At 33.0% G+C, this 16,513-nt stretch overlaps 1 protein-coding gene across 1 annotated transcript in view; it reads left to right on the top strand.

Annotated features, from left to right (window-relative positions):
- The window catches only part of LOC118734500, an 81,101-nt gene that overhangs the window by 47,246 nt on the left and 17,342 nt on the right, over positions 1–16,513 (top strand). The gene's annotated exons all lie outside the window — the stretch shown is intronic.

Here is a 16,513-nt window from a genome sequence, read left to right as displayed (position 1 = left end):
AGATATCGCTTAACATATGTAGATCAGTAGTGATATGAGAACGTTATCGACAAATAACTATATCGATAAATTTATACATTTTTCGATGGTTATATCAATGTGTTGATAATCATATCGATAAATACATCGATAATACTTCGAATTCGAGCATTTTTAAAGATTCCCAATCACACCCAAGTCACGTGACTGCTAAATACACTAATAATCCATTTTAATAATCCACTTGTCCATTTTTGGTGAAATAAAATTTCCATGAACTATTTTGTGCAACTTAAGTGCTCATTATTATCGTCTTATATACGTTTTACAAATTGCAAGAATCTTCCGGTTTCTCTTTAAAAGGCTCAAAAAGTGAACATCATACGCATATGCCAAGAAAATCTTTTCGAGAGGCAAAATCTTTAAGCATAATTTATGAGCGTAAAATATCGATTAGCATTTCTTTGTTCGCTTAGCATATTTATAGCTTTATGCAAGATTCGCTTAGATACCAAATCACCAAATTACTTAAAAAGCGATAAGTATTTAATATCTATAGTAGTATTAGTGGGTGAATTTAATGTTGAAATTTAAAGCGAACCTGCCAAGTAAATGTTCAATGTCACAGTAGAATTACTTAGTCACACCATAAAATAAGCGTTCGAAAAATTGGTTAATGGATAAAACCAATTGAACGATTTCTAATAATTAATCACACAATAAAGGACAAACATTTCATATTCTTTACATACTTCTCTAACATACATCAATTCTCATTAATTTATTGCATTTAAATTTAGAAACTCCAATCGCACAATTTCACAGTATTTTTCCACACTTGACACGCATTTATGTATTGGCTTTGACATAGAAAAGGCCTTCTGACGACCTTCTATGTAAGAATAGCATAAAATGAGGAACGAATTATATGAAAAAATCGAATGTTCTCTTTTTTGTGCTAGGTGGAAGTGGAAAATATTTCCATTACTAAAGCTTGGTTGCCTTGAGAATGGAAACAGCAGTGAAATCCTTGAAGCGAGCATGCCAACGGTTATGCGAGTTAACTACATACATACATACATAAGCATGCACAAAATAGGTACTACAGGGCGTATACGTGCTCGACTTGGTTTTTTGCGCGCTCTCCCTCTCACTCCCCGTACTTTATTATCAAATCATCAATCAGAGCGTTTATTTAAAAGCAATTAAATTATTGCATTAATACATATAAAGTGAAGGTGTTTTTTTTTTTTGGAAAATTTAAGGGGAAGCACAAAATACATACAGTGGCTCAAACAATTACCACGCATTTTTTTTTTTTTTTTTTTCATATTCGTAACGTTTTTCGAGCTAAATTTTTTTTGTAATTTTTCAATAAAAATACCGTCCAAAAACATATAAATCACAGTTTCAAACTTTGTAAAAAATTTAGGAAATTTCAATAAATTGTCCTTAAAATTTCAACTTTTTAATCTGAATCTTTAGAACATTTTTGCTCATGCAGTTTTATAGCCCATACCATTTTAGTCCAATGAACTGCAAGCTTCAACTGGCCGAAAAATCGCGTTGATTTTTTAGAATTTTTTTTTGGAGACTGTGTTTGCGTTTTTCTTTTTTTTTTTGTATAACGAGTGCGCTTTACGAAAACTGGCGTCGATTTTTTTGAAATTTTGTGGCTAACGGTCTCACGCAAAAATGTTCTGAGTTTTGTTAAATTTTCCTAAATTTTGTATAAAATGTGAAATTGTGATTTATATAGTTTTGGTTAAAGCTTGGACGGTATTTTTATAGAAAAATAACAACAAAAAAAATTACCTCGAAAAACTTTATGAATATTTAAAACAATGAACACGTGGTCATTTGTTTGAGTCACTGTATTTACATGTGTATTTGAGCGTTGGTGGAATATGCAGATTGAATAGGTGGGGTATATTTTGAAGTAAAATTAAGAGTTTTATTCAGCGACCGTATAGGTTTTGCATTTTATTATAAAAAGCAAAAAATTTTGGTTAACTTTTGACTTTTATTATTTTGAGCTATTTAGAGATACCCGTAATTTCCTGAGCATAAAATAGTCGGTAATGTTTGCTTTTTATTTTTTTTAGGCTCGCACACAGGGCCAGAGTTCAGTCAAAAGTGGTCAAAAGTCGAGTATTGAATTTGATTCAAATCATTTTTTTTATTTTAATATTTTAATTCTGAGTTTGTCTTCACAATCATAATAATATAGAGATTGGCGCTTACACAATATGTACGAATAACAATCGTCCGCCATATTTGATCCACCATTTTGAATTTTTTAAATTTAATAATAGAGTCGTAATCAGTGACCCCAGAAACCGCGAGTTACAAATTTCAAGCCAATCCGTTAAGATTTTGAATTTTGACCAGTTTTTATCGTTTGCTGGCCGATAGTGCATTGAAAAAATTCAAAGTTATGATTTGATAGTTCCGTCTTTTTGAAAACAGTGTAACCAAATACTAGACTTTTTAAAGTACCTATCATGGTACTAAATACCCCCAAAAACCTGGGGTAGGCTAAATTGCTTCTAGAAAATAGTACTTTCATACATACCACATATGTACTTGGGTGCGCAAGATTTACAATTTTTCGGGATTTTTCGTGTAATAATTGTTGAGATTTTTTAAATTACTTAAAGATTGTTTTTGGGTATGTTTATACCACTATGATCAGCTGGGATGAGCTGTGGAAAATTTTTTGTGTTTCTGCCCCGCCTTTGAGAAATTTGGCAGTGTTGAGAGACGAACACTGAGCTCTTTGACACCCAACAATCTGTACAATATATCGTCCTAGTACGTCGATTATTTAAAGAGCTTGCTCCATATGTTGTAATGATTGTAAAGTTTCTAGAACCAAGTTTGGTTTTTTCCTTCGTCGCGATAACAAACCTTCCCATATTTAGATTCAGTTATGCGAGGGGGAATTTTATGATGCGTTCTCGTTATCTGGCATATTTTCTCAAGAAAACTAAAGGTTTATGATTTTACAAAGAAGCCACAGCCGCAAGTTAGACTTTTCACTTTATTATATTTTTTTTTTTGTAGTTTTTTGTTGCATGCGTAACATGTATATATGTAAGAAGGTATGATTATACATACATATGTAGTCATATAAATTTACATGCATACTATGTACGTGAAAATATGTTTTTCTACGAAAGTTCTAAGTTCCAAAAAGTTACAAATTTATGTTTTTAGGTAAATCGTGCTTTGTCACAAAACAAAATACAATTTTCGCTGTAATAACCTATTTACTGTGTGCCATTTAGAAATGTGTGGTGAATGTCTGTATTTGTGTGTGTGTTACAAACGATGTAAAAGAGTATTAACAATACGGGGTAACACGAAAGAAAACGCCTTGTATATAAATACATATGTGTGTACAAAGGTATGCATGCACATTAGGGTGGTGTAGTTTAGTTTTGAAAAATGTGTATAGCAAATTCAGATTCTACGATTAGTTCTAAGCAAAAATGATGAATAAACTATATACCAAAAAATTACGTTTGACCCTCCCAATTTTTAAAAGAAAAATCAGTATATTATAATTTTTTTTGTTCAAAATTTATTTTTCATTGTATCAAAAACAATTGTACATAATTTTTATTCTCCGATTTGTGAAGTAGTCTCTTAAATACGAAGAAAACGCAAAATTTTGTAAATGAAAAATTTATTTCGTTCAGAAAAAATTATAGTATGTACACTGATTTTTCGTTTAAAAACTGCGAGGGTCAAACGTCATTTGCGGTAAATGAGCAAATCCCACGAGTGGTTACATTTTTCGACAACGACGTGTTTTCTGGTCGAAAATGGTGGTACACCTATCTTAGAAAATGTATTATCTTCAGTTTTGTATAAAGAACAAGATTTCATCGCGAAATTGTGTTTAAATGAAAACTTAAAAAACATATACATATGTACTAAAAAAAGTAAAAATAACCACCCATGCCCATATACCCGTAGTTGCGTATATAACGTATACGCCCCGTAGTACCATACGAAATCATCTAACAAGTTTACTTGCACGCCTTAAATTAAAAGCCATATTATTTAAGAGAGATTAAATACTGGCGTTTGAGATTTTTACACAGTATTCCTTACGCACATACATATATATTTCTTGCTTCATGTATATACAAATTTTAGATTGAATTTCGAGTGCACCAATAAAGATTGTAGAAATGGAATTTTAGTTTCTCAAATCATAGTCGTCTTTTAGTCAATGCAATTTTTTTTCATTTGGTGCGACACTAGTCTTATTATACTAGATTCGTTCGTTTTGGAAAGAACATTTTCATCGTTTAATTTTAACATTTTGAAGTAAATAACTTAAATTATTGAAATCAAAAAAATCTTAAAATTTCAAAAATTACAAAATAACTGCTACAGCTAGACTGTATGCTGGCACTTTTTTTAATTTCGTGCTGCGCTTTTGATACTTCACAGATATGTTGTATTTGATGACAGCGTCCATTGCCTCAAACAAGAACATTCTATTTGAAAACTTACCAAAGTTAAAAAAAAAACAGTTATGATTTTTTCTAGTGACAACGAAAAGATGAGTCATTTTGGTACTTTTTCGCCTAAATGAACATTTTAAAGCTAACATTTTTCAAATGCTTCGTATATTTTTTGTCATACTTGTTTCTGGAACTCCATTGATTGAAATAAATGCAAAAGGAATGCTTTGGCTGTTAGAATCGAACATTTAATTCGAACATGCCATACATTTTTTACGAAATTAAATTACTCCGCCCTAATGTATATACTTAGACGCCAGGGGGTAGAAACTTGCATGTATACATATTTACGCACATATGTGAGGGCCTAATGTTTTGAAAAATTAGAGCCATGCTTCTATTCCGATTGTTCAGCTCTTTCTATTAATGATATATATGTATATATATATATATATATATATATATGTATATGTACTATTAGTATATGTATATACATATGTATGTATGCTTGTACGAGCATTTATAGATTTTTCGAAAAAGCTTCTTGCTATCAAAAATGCACTTGAAGATTTGCTATTGCCTCACAGAGAAGTTTTTTTTTTTGAAATAAATTTGTATGCTTCAAAGAAGAAGAACTTGAAAGCACACACACCCAAATCCAACAACAAGACACATATTCCGTTCGCTACAGCTTCCGCTGGCAGAAGATTTTCACACATACATATGCAGGTTTACACAAGGATGTGTGCTAAAATATAAAATAAATAGTTTACAGCAGCTCGAGGAGTACATAAATCAGCAAAAAGTTCCAACCTTCTGTCAAAAATGCGCTACTTGCACTTACAGTACTCACACATACATACGCACATATTCATGTATGCACCCTGCAGTAACATTTACAGACAGTCTGACAAAGCGCTGGTTCCGAACTACATATATCAGAACTATCTCTTAACTAGTGCAAATGCTCACTATAGTCCGGTCAAATTAGACCAAAAATAGGAGTGAAGTTGCAAAAATTCCCACCCATCATAAATGAAATCTAGAAAGTCCTCATCGATGCGATACCTGGAAAAAAGTTACTCGGGGTCAAAGGACACAAAATCGGCTTTTCAGCAAAACGGTAAGTTTATCATAAAATTAGTTTAGACAAAAATTGTATATCAGATAATTAACTATAAAAAATGGCTAAATACTTTTTTCCTAAGAGCCACCGTTTCCGAGATATAACGACTCAAATAGTTGGAAGAGTTGTAATCGTCATAATATGCACACATTTCCCGCCACCTTTGTTGTACTTATACATATTATGCCGATTACAACTCTTCCAACTTTTTGAATCGTTATATCTCTGAAACGGTGGCTCTTAGGAAAAAAGTATTTTTGTAACCTCGAATGTCTAAATTGACCGGACTACTAATCGTACAATACGAAAGTAGCTCAGCGAGAAGAGCTCCGACTCAAGCATCGTTGGTCGCGAGTTCAAATCGCGGTGGAGGCAGTTGTGAGTTTTCAAATTTAATAGATTTAAATTGTTGCGTGAAGCGTACAATATTTTTTTTTGTTTAATAAAATATGTAACAAAAATGGAATCTGTAACAGAACAGAAAAAAACGACAAAATATCCAAAACTAGAATATTAAAATCGTCTCTCCAAAACGGAACCGGCTAAAATCTAGTCGCAAAGTAATGCACTGGGCGACAACTACCACCGCTAGTGTCAACGCCGTGTATAACTAGACAGTTCAGACAGTTGAAAGCATTGCTTGGGTATTGAGCTAGAACCAGTACTCTCGGCAAAGGGTCTAGTTCTACGCTAGTTCTGAGCTAGTCAGATTTTCTGCAGGGATGCGCATGCATGTATATACATATGTACTTATGTAAACAGCTTTTGTTCTTGCCAAGTTTGCTTGCAACAGCTACCCGAACAACAGTCGAACCAAAACAAAAACCAATTATTTGTACTTAGCAAAAACTGTTGCTACTTTATTGTATGCGATACTTGCAACACTTATTCTTGTTGCCCCGGATGCTGTTTGTTATATGTTACATACATACATAAGCTTATATGGTTCATACTTTCAAAAGTTTGCTGCTCCTAAGGAATTTTGAGTTCAACTCAATTTACTTGCATTCAGTTGAGCTGATTGTGAGCTAACTGCAGTTTCCCAACTCCCGCAAAACGTATACACACACATTTAAACATACATACATATGTAAATATGTATATGTGCTATTTATTGTGAAAGGATATGCGTATAAAAACATGAGCTACCGCATAAGACCCAAAGGATAGTCTACTTAATTATGTGTGTGGGATATTTGTAGTTAGTTTGAGTGGTGTGGAGTGTGGGATGGGTGGAGTTCGTGTGATGATTGTTTGATAACCCGGGCTCGGTGCGCGCTCTATAAATTGTGCAAACACAAATTTTGCATTTGAATAACTAATTACGTATGTATGTATTTATCAGCAATAAATCGGTGGTTAGAGGCCAGTGCGGTATTTCTTGACTTAAAAGAGCGTGAAACTTTCTCTCTTCTCATATATATCGTCGTTTAAAGTGCAAGTCGTCATCCTGCAAAGCCGCGTAACTAACATTTGCTGCCAAAAATTGGATTTGCTCACACAAACTCTTGGCTCAATCCTTGTCCATTCGTCCTAAAATGTACTAGCCAGAAATGCGATTGCTTTATAAAAAAGAGAACCATTTTGAAATATGAGTGTTTTTACTCGCTAGAAAATAATTTATTCAACCTGACATACGCGGTTTTGCATTTTGTTGATACGCGGTTTTGTACTTTAAACGACGATATGATAAATGTATTACATACTTTTTTAAGTAGAATTTAGTTTGGGTATATTTCTGAAACACGGGAAAGTGAGATTTAGGGGGCCTATGTAAGAAGTTTTAGAGAATCCCACATTTCGGTTTTTTTTTATCTCTTAACTGTCTTAAAACCTATACGGAAAATTTGTATACATTTATTTTTATTTTTTGAGATTAAAACCTCCACAAGTCCCTACATTCGGCTTTTTGTAGGCGAGGTTCTCCTGAATAGCAACTGAGAGCACGATTTTCTGGAGTACAAGACAACTAGCTGTCAAGAATTCAAGAAAAATTTAACTTCTTAAAAGGAGTTTTAGCTAAATTCATTTACAGGAGAAGGAAAACCTTCAAATTGAAAGCACAAGAGGGCAAATTGCGACGGTAGAGTGTTGCCGAATATTGCAAATATCTAAAGAAAAATGGTCGGGTTGAAGTTTAAGGGAAAATTGCTAAATTGTGTACTTAAAGACCCGAAGCTCGCAGCGCAGTTGCTGTCGCAGTCTTTTAGAATTCAGAGAAACTTGGCAACAAATACATGTTAGGTGCATGTCCTAGCTGCACCTAGGAGACAGGTTTGTTCTTTTAAACGTTGTATCCCTGAATGCCAGGCAAGCTTCTTATCGATGTTTACAAGGAAATCCGCCCGAAACTTAGCAACCAGGCGGATGTGAAAAATTAAATAAAAAATATCTGAATCCGTAGAATCTGTGGGGGATACATATGTATGTATGTATGTATTTATCCTTTTTTGTAAAAATTTTAAATTAAAACGTTTTTCAAGTGTTTCACGAGATTTCTACTCTAAGTTGCTCTGTTTTTATTTGACAGCTGCTCTATTCTGCTCTAACTTGAGCTGCTCTGCACTTTTTCAGTCTCATTAAACACAAGTATTAAGATACTGTTTGTAAAGTGATAACCATTTGCCCATGTATGTACATATATAAAAAAAATTGCAGAATAGTTATTAATATATTTTTTGACAAAAACTTTGAAAAACACTTATAGACTTACTACCCTGCCTACTTTCAGTTCATATTTTCTATGTGGCAAAACAAAATTGTGTAATTTTAAATTTTAACAGGCTGATAAATTTAAAATTGATTGCCGCAACCGGGCATCAGTCATTTCTAATTAAACATTTGATATCAAAACAAGGGAATTAAAACGATAAAATGGACATTTATATAGAAACATTTTCAAATTAAATCCGAGTCGCATATGTATATGCAACCACACACATATAAACATATACATACATGCATTATTATTTTAAAGAAAAATGGGAAACATTTTAAATTTGGCAAATATTTAGAGATCTAAATATTCTAGATACACACATATGTACATATGCGTGAATGCATGTATGTGTGTGTAAATTTTTTCGAACTCTAAATATTTACAAACGCGTTTAATTTTTCCTAGAAGTAATAATATTTTTGGTAATATTATTTTATTAATTTGCATTCAGTCATTTACACATACTTTTGGACATATGTACATATGTATGTACATACAAGCATATGTATGGATGAATTATTTGTGAACTCATTCGATACGCCAACTTGGATATATTTTTGTTTAGTATGCAAATTCTCCTTAAAGCTATTTTGGGAAAAAATCATTACCATTGACATTCTCATTTAGAAGCATCTGCCTGAATCAGTGATGGACACTGTCTTTTATATTTGAAGTACATACCTGTTTGGATACGAAATTCCCATACACTTAAATAAATAGTAAGTAGAGATACCTAAATATTCGAATAAACAAAACGTTGCTAAATAGGTGCTAAAGTAAATGAAATTGAAGTGCGAGTATTTAGGAGACGCAGAGGCCCGCCCTCCATCTGTGTTTTAACATCAGGACGCACACCACAAATTAGAGGAGAAGCTCGACCAAGCAAGCGTAAGCGGCGAAATATTATTATTATTAAATACTTACATAAGTACTTAGTTGAATTTGCTAAAAACTAAAGTACCGAGATATGTTTTAGATTTCTAAATACTAAACCGTTCAGGAAAAGCAAGAATGGTCAGTATTTTTTTCTTTTTTTACTTTAGGTATTGATATTATTTGATTTATTTCGTTATTTTTCAAATTTTCTCAGAATTTTTAGTTTTTTGTACTTTTGGAATTCTTCGTGCTTTACTTTTTGAGATTTTTTTTTTAACTTTGTGGATTTCATAGGAAGATTTTTTTTATTATTTTTAGACTTTTCGGGATCTTTTTTTAATTATTTCGGGGTTTCTAGACGAGATTTTCGGAACTTCTCGGAATTACTTTTGTATATGGCATTTAGTGAAGCTATAAATACTGTTTGCTTCAGTGCGCAACATTTCGGTAGGTTGCAGTGCCAAAATGTTTTATACATTTACTTAATGTATTTCGCTCACTTAAAGTACATACATATGCGAGATACTTAAGTACATAGTACCTACTTAACTATTTAACAAAGCATAAATACCTAAATAGTTTTAGCCTAGTATTTAATATTTAGTAAATAAAATTTTGCTCATCACTGGTATGAATGTAAATGTGTTGTAGTGTTATATCATTAAAAGTACATACTTAGATACTCGTACATTTGTATGTACAATATACTACATACAATATAAACCGACTGTATGCATATTGAATATGTTCAGCAAATGAGCAAATCTGCTTTATCACATTTTGGCACGCAGAGCATCTATCGACCTTTTGACAATCCATCGTTACGATTAGTGTCACATTATGCTTTTTTTTTTTATTTGTTTGCCTAATAGGCGAATTGGCAGGTGAAATAGGCATACATACATACGTTAGTTAGGCGAGAAAAAATGTATGTATGCTTTAAAGCTGCCTCTACTCGGTCGACGCTTATTTAAAGAGCATAAAATGTGTAAAATGTTAGCCATTTTTCATTAATTCGGTGTTCAATGTGAATATGCAGAAGTAAAATTTCAGCATTAAAAAAAAAAAATTACGTGTATTTTGTAGATGCTTCTGGACTGTAAAGTGTCAAGAAAGTATTCTGATTTTTTTTAACATCTTTCCTAGTAAATTTGTTTGCTTCCAGAAGTATCGATCCATCCTTTTCAAGGCCCAGTAATCGGCGTTTGTGCTTCTGAGTTGGGCGAACGTACCAAAAGCTGATTTTTAATCGCTTCTTTTGTATGAAAAAAGTGTTAACATGCAAATAGATTTTGACAATTGAGAATTTTGTGAAAAGAAAAATTAACAAGATTTGACATTTTAGAGACCACATTGTTTAAAAAAAAAATAAATCAGCTGTTCTGCTGCTACTAAATGCCTGTTCAATATGCCTTGAGTTGAACAAAACATTTCGTCACTATATGTGTATGTATACACACGAATAAAGGCGCGCTAGTGTTTTGACGGCAAAAAAAGGCACGTAAAAAAATTTTGCGAAAAAAGATGCTTATAAAAAACTTTAGCGAAGTATGTTAAGATTATTTGTCGCGGAAATTTTGTATGCGTCTTTTTTCGCCGTTGACTTTTGAGCTCGCGCCTTTATTCGTGTCTAGTGATGATTTCTTGGATCATAAAAAAAAAACACATAAATTTCACAATTCTGAAATGCTCAGACCATGACGCGTTTCATCATTTGTGTCTAGGTTAGGTTGCAATGGTTGTCCCAAACCAGTGACGTACTTGGACAATTAGGAAAACTGAACGGAGACCATTACCTACACTGAGCCAAAAACAACATGGTTTACGAATGTCGGAAAGACATCGAAAATCTTCCATTCGATGGAAATATCATGCACTCAGCGAAGGGGGAGAGGGCGATCTAGTTGAATATAAAATATTTAAGTTACATTAGGATTGAAGCCTAAAACTCTTTTAGCTGGACATTTGAATATGAATATCTTGTACGTATTTTTTTGAAAAATTCACCGTTTTCTCATTGAGTTGTAAGTCGCTAGAAAGTTGTTGAAATCGAAATAGCACTCAACGTAAGAAAAGGCAACACATTTCCAGGAATGCACAGAGGGCCAGAAGGCATTCGAAAAACGGCGAAAAGTCAACTTTAGAATTTAAATTGTTCATGCTAATATCCAAAATATGTATACAATATTTAAGGTACCTGTTAATAAATATAGCAATTGTCCCAATATTGCGGTCAAAATTTCATTTCGATTAAACTAGTTATATTTGAAGTTTACAGGTCCACTGTATAGTAAAATTAAATTTTTTTTCCAGAAAATAATAAATATTTTCCTTTTGCCTTTTGTTTCTTATTAATAAGGTGCAGTAAAATAAAAAAAAAAACTAGAAAAACATCTCTCAAAATATATTTGCTTTGGATAATTCGACATCTTTTATTGAGTCAAGCATTAATTTTTATGAATTGTGCTCGCTGTCGTTTAGCAGTACTCCTGTGTACCTGCTCACTTCACAAAAACAAACATGCAATCTGTTCTGCATTAAATGTACTTTAAGATAAATTGCGGAATTTTTCACATTTTGAAATTCTTTTTATACCCGAGCGCACTTGTGCACAAGGGTATATTAATTTTGTTCACATAACGGTTGTTTGTAACAGGCAAAACGAATCGAGATAGATGTAGACAAATGTATACATAAATGATCAGAATGAAATCGATTAAGCCATGTCTGTCTGTCTGTCCGTCCGTCCGTCCGTGTACACGATAACTTGAACAAAAATTGAGATATCTCAACGAAATTTGGTAGGTAGGTTTCCCTTAATCCAAGGTAGGTTGGTATTGAAAATGGGCGAAATCGGACTGTAACCACGCCCACTTCCCATATATATTTCCAGAAATACGAAAACTGCGATATTTTAGTAACTACTGAAGATAATTCACTCAAAATTGATATTTACAATAATTTTCAGACGAAAAATAAGAACATTATAATTTTTTGGAAAATGGGCGTAGACACGCCCACTTATGGTAACATGTGTATAACTTGGTAGCCGTTGCACTAATTTCTTCCAAACTTGGCACAGTTGTTGGCCTTGGCCGAAAATTTTAAAAATCTGACAATAACCACGCCCACATCCCATATAACAGTAATTTAGAGAAATACAAAATCTTCGATAAATCAATAAATATTAAAGCTAATTTATTCAAAACTGATGCTTGCAACAATTCTTTGCCAAGAAATACGTTTATGGTAAAATTTTGGAGAATGGGCGTGGCACCGCCCACTTATGATCACATATATGTATATCGGTAACCGTTCTATCAATTTGTACCAAACTCGGTGTGGTTGTTCTGCTTGCCACATATAAGCAAAACGTTGAAAATTATTGAAATCGGACTAAAATTAAGGCCGCTTTTCATGTAACGGTAAATTTCAGAAATGCTTGAAACTGCAATCTTTCGAAATTTAAGGACGCTAATTTAGTCAAAATTGATACACCCCGGCTTACCATCTAGCGGTAGCTTTCGGAAAGGTGAAAAAACATATATTTAATACCGGCGCCGGGTATTTAATGTTCGGCTCCACCCGCACTTTGACTTTCTTACTTGTTTTCTATTAATTTTCCTCATTGGCCGCGTGAGCGATTTTGGCTCGATCCTTTATATGAGTTAATCACTACCTATAGATCATTAATTCTAAATTTTTAGTTTTAGTGTAGAGGAAGAATAAAACATTCATCCACACTTTAATTTTATGTTTTATTTTAAAACTGAAATTAAAAATTTTTTTTTCTGAGAGAAGCATTCAACCACCTTAATTTAGTGAAATTAAAAAAATACCTTAAAAATTAATAAAGAAAAACAAAAACAAATAAAAAAAATTAAATTCGTAATTGGTAAAAAAAATATAAAAAAACAAAAAAAAAATGGAAAATACAAAAAGAAATAAAATGGCGAAGCCTGAAATCGTAATTAGTAAAAAATAAAAATATATGAAAAAAGAAAAGTAAAAAAAATAATAAATAAAAAAGCGAAGTCTAAATTCGTATTTCGTAAAAATATAAAATATAAAAAAAAACGCAAAGTATAAAACAATAAAACAGTGAAGTCTACATTCGTAATTGGTAGACAAATTATAATGTAAAATCAAAAGCTAAAAAATAACAAAAAAATAAAAAAGTGAAGTCTAAATTCGTAGTATAGCCTCCTCCTGGTGGGCTTCGGAAACTACATTTTATGTAGGCTGACTACCGACGTATTTTTTTATGCCGGCCGTATCGGATTTGCCATTTAGAATTTTTGAAATCTAAATGCAAATTCGTCATCAGTAAGCCCAAAAATCACAGAGTAAATAACAAGTGCCAAGCCAATCCGATTACTTTTCACAATATTGTCCGCCATATTGGATCCGCCATTTTGAATTTTTAAAATATAACTTCAGATTCGTAATCACCGACCCCTAAAACCCCCTTTAGCAAGTTTTAAGCCATTCCGATAAGATTTCGAATATTGGCCACTTTTTATCGTTTGCTGGCCCATAGTGGAATGCTCGAAGATGGTAAGCCAGTGTCAGAGAGCGAGTAAATAAACAAAATTTACGTACTATTTACATTCACTTACCCCTAAGAGAGCCCAAAGTATGCTACTTATGTACGTGTTATTGACAATATAATTTTATCGATAGTATTTTCTAAGTAGTGATGTAAGTAGATACGACCATAAATAATTGCAAGTCTATTTATAAAAGTTTCATATAAGTACATAAGCTTGTATACATGCATACATTAAGCAGGAACATTAAGTCAAGTAAGTGTAAATAAAATCAAATATTTAATGACGAAGGAGATGCAAGCAAAGCAGAGCAACTGATTTCACTACAATTCAGTGCAAACAACATTGAAGCCTTCTTCCATTACAATCCCTTTCATGTACTCGGATTCGCACAACAATGAAAGAAAGAAAGAAAGAAGAAGCAATGTGGAAAAAAACGAGTTTTGGCCAACATTATTTTAGCCATTGTACAAGGCGAGCACGATTCGTATATAGTATGTATATACGTACACACATATTTAAACGCCAGCCCTGCATGTGTGTCTTCTACATACATACATATTTATGTAGTATGTACAATAAGTAGATTGCTTGCACATCGCTCTTCCATCTCATCTCTGCGACACAAAGGCGCATTTGCTGCCACCCGCTTGTTGTGAACAAAATGTTGTACAATGACTTCAACGCGCGTTGTGTTACATTTTAATGTCGTCGTTGACGTTGCCATTTTTACTTATCGTCGTTGTTGTTGTAATTATCATTGTTGTTGTCGTCATCGTCGTTGTAACATAGCGCCGCTGCATTGTAACGACGCAGCCAAGTCGCTGTATTGGGCCCGACAAATCTGAATCTGCAGCGAAGGACATCAAAAATTCATACGATTATAATTGCCTGACAGGAAATCCTAATTTTCCGGTGGTCGCAGCAGCCTAACAACTATCGCTTAAACTTTTTACTAGCCAATGCGCACATACATACATATGTACATATACACACACGACGAAGACGATGCAAAGGAGTAGGTTACCTTTTCTGGAGGTTAAAGTCTCCCTATGGAGCGCCGAGCGGCGGGAAAGTCATCATACTAGTATACTGCAGTATTATTTATATATACATATATACCATATATGTATGTACTTATGTATATTCGTATCTATGTTTTCATTTAGAGTTTTCAACTGGGTTTGGGTTAAATAAACTGCATTCTAAACCATTTTTGGCAAATTTACGTCGATAATGGTAGGCAAGACATTACCGACTATAAATGTCTAAAATTACAAAACTATTTTTTTTAAAATTTCTTGTAGAATTTTACGCAGTAAATGTTCATAATTTTAGGCACAAGATGCTTAATAGTTTATATACTAGATGCTTATATTTACACACCAAATGCTTATCTTTTTCACACCACACTAGGTGCTTCTATATTTTCATACATATCTTTTTCCAAAGAGGAGTTATTCGCATGTTTAGGCTTATGAAAAAAATGTGGTCGAAATGGGCCTGCACTAGTAAATGGTTTCACACATTTACATTTCACTTATGCTTGATGCGCACGATTCAATCGAACAATTAAATGTGCCGTTCATAAAAGTAATGCATTTAACCACGTCGTCCTTTTCGGAATGATTTCTAGAAAAACGCATTTCATTAGCATTATAGTATAAATTTTTTTTTTGCATTTCGAAAACAAATACTCAAACATATGTATTATAATTTGCGACGAATAACTGTTACCTAGGTTTTTTTGAGAAATAAAAGGGTCCTTTATAGATTTTGCGTAAAAGTATTTTATTGTTAAGATTTACTTTAGTTTAAGATTTTACTTTAGTTGTATTAATTAGTTTTTAAAGTTTAATCCCCTCTTATGTACATTTGCCAGCATTGTGAACTTTGAGAGAAAAGTTCCAAGTTATCCCATATCTTCTGTAACCATAGGCTAATTTTCTCCATTTTGAGTTCCTTATACTCCCCGTTCTGTCCAACATAACGCCCTATACTCAAAAATCGAATAGACTCGGAACTGGTCACTCGGACGGCCATTCATTCGACCAACCCTATACAGTTTTTTTTTTTGTCATTTTTTATACAAAGCCTATCGTGGTCATATGTTCCAAACAGCTGGAAAATTCTATAAAGTTGTTTTCCTTTTTACCGGAAATCAGCACACAGGCTGCATACCGCCCATTGTACAGTTTCATGCCCCTTTTAATCAGTTTTAAATCTACTTAATTTACGAATAAATTGAAGCAGATTGTTGAATGTAAAAGAGCTACATTTTATGTTACCAGGCTAGTCTGATCTACGTGTTTTGTGCAAATATAACTACGTTATTTCACATTCTGACCCAACGTTTCGCTAACAAATTTTTCGCTTCTTCTGTACCATCTTTTGTGGCAGCTTTCTCAATACCGAAGAAATATGTAAAAGAGCTCAACAGCCTCTCAACACATCGCAGCCAATCTCTCACACATCAGCGTAAATAGTTCTAACTGTGTCCAACCGTCTTGAGTTTGAGCTCACTCCATCAGTGCAAAAATGGAGTCTGAGTTTAAGCTCACTGTTTATGCATGAGGCCCAATGACTCCGTAAACTGCTTTGAGGAATTTGTTTTTGTTATTTTATGGCCTTATAACAATAATATTCAACAATTTTTATTGAGCTTGAGGCCGTTTTTCAATGAAAACTTATTGTGGAAAAGCAACAATAATTTAAAAAAATGGTAGAAGTGATAGCTATTTCGGAAATCACCACATTTTCTCATCAGACTTCTTTGAGGAAT

The sequence above is a fragment of the Rhagoletis pomonella genome, unplaced genomic scaffold, assembly GCF_013731165.1.
Source record: "Rhagoletis pomonella isolate Grant_MI unplaced genomic scaffold, Rhpom_1.0 Rhpom_scaffold_00002, whole genome shotgun sequence".
Classification (NCBI taxonomy): domain Eukaryota; kingdom Metazoa; phylum Arthropoda; class Insecta; order Diptera; family Tephritidae; genus Rhagoletis; species Rhagoletis pomonella.
Note: the sequence above shows the minus strand (reverse complement) of the source record. Positions and strands in the feature narration are given on the sequence as shown.